Source organism: Solanum pennellii, chromosome 7 (assembly GCF_001406875.1).
Source record: "Solanum pennellii chromosome 7, SPENNV200".
In the NCBI taxonomy this organism is placed as follows: domain Eukaryota; kingdom Viridiplantae; phylum Streptophyta; class Magnoliopsida; order Solanales; family Solanaceae; genus Solanum; species Solanum pennellii.
In genome coordinates this window covers 29,343,927-29,345,612 of record NC_028643.1, presented here as the reverse complement: position 1 = coordinate 29,345,612, position 1,686 = coordinate 29,343,927, and positions in this window count along the sequence as shown.

The window sequence follows — 1,686 nt, the reverse complement described above, 5'->3', positions numbered from 1 at the left end:
ATGGGATTTTAGTGTCGGAAATTTGGAATTTTATAGATTAAATTCCTAAAACTAGTGGTTAGTCTAAAAGAAAAAAACAATTTTAAATGAAGATACTGTCACGATCTCGACAATCGTGATTGGCAACCACTCTAACCCTCCGTTGGGAGAACCATTTATACTAATTCGCTGACCAACTAATTAAAAGTACTAATGCATTAAAGTTACGGAAGCAAGTTAGGGAGTTCCAAAACAATAAATAACAACACGAATAACCAACAATCCTAAGAACCCTCGATCAAAACCATGATCCAAATCTGCCAATAGGGTTGTTTCCACCATAATTCTAGATCAAAATCCCCCCCCCCCTCGATAATTTCCCAGCAGATTACATTCTATGGATTTAAAAATGAATTTGGGAGTGAAAATCTACCATTTAGCCATAAGAATTGTGGACAACTTTCAAAAAAAGCCCTGAGTTTGTTCCTTAGTTCTCATGCTCGAAAGTTGCAGAATCAAGACGTTTCAAGGTTTATTTTTGACTTATTTTGCGACTGTGCCGCTATGGAGGCCCCACCTTAATTAGCGAGAATTATTCTGCCTATACAACTTGCACTGAACCAGTGAGTCGATTTAAGAACTCCAAACTCCCATTTCACAACACACCTTCAAACAAAGACACTCATAATCTATCCATTCACATTGAGAACAATTTTGGGAGTTCTACTCGTCTTAATTCAGTTTCGTAGACTCGTACGAGTCCTGAACATCTTAGCTATTGACTCATGTGACCAAATTCATAACTATATTACCCAACTTTACCATCTTTCAATAGACTTTACGAACTTTGATTTCTTCCTAATTTGGACTATGATGGGAAATTCCAAGTTACTATAAAAAAAATTCCAACCCAAAATTTTTCCCATTGGCTTTTCTATAACAACGAAACCCAGTCATTACAAAGATTACCAAAATAATGAATATTTGTATATTCATGTCTGGTTTGATGAAGTTTTTGTGCGTTTTTATTTGTTCTCTTTCGTGAAAAATGTCCTCCAAATATGAGCTTCACGAATTTAAGGCAATCGAAAACCCTCAACCTAGTGGGATATTGTAATGTTTTATTGCCTCGAGTTGTATGTATTTACTTAAGAATATTGACGACACATATTCAAATAGTGATGAGGGGGAAAATATTATAGGATAGAACTCTAAGAGATATGAAGAATCTGTAAAGACATTATCACTTGTATTCAGAGAATTGGGATGGTTGCCACCATTGGTTCATAACCGGTTTGCTTCCATTTTCAATTAATATTATTTTATGATCATATTATGAAGTAAGAATTAATATGTTAAAAGAGGTAATTAAATATTAGGGGTATTATATTACTTGAATATCGTTGAAGTTTTAATAATTGGAGGAATTAATACTTAGGGTGTGTTTGGTATGAAGGAAAATGTTTTCCATGGAAAATGTTTTCCTAGAAAATGTTTTCCTGGAAAACAAGTAGATTTTGGACTTATTTTCTCATGTTTGTTTGGTGAGTAGAAAATATTTTCCGAAAATGATTTTTAGTGTTTGATTTATGAATGAAAAATATTTTTGAGGAACATCTTTTATTTTTACTAGAATACAAAATAATTTATGAAATTGAAAATACTTTTCAAAAAATAATTTTTTTGGGTGGTGGTGATAGGGGGTAG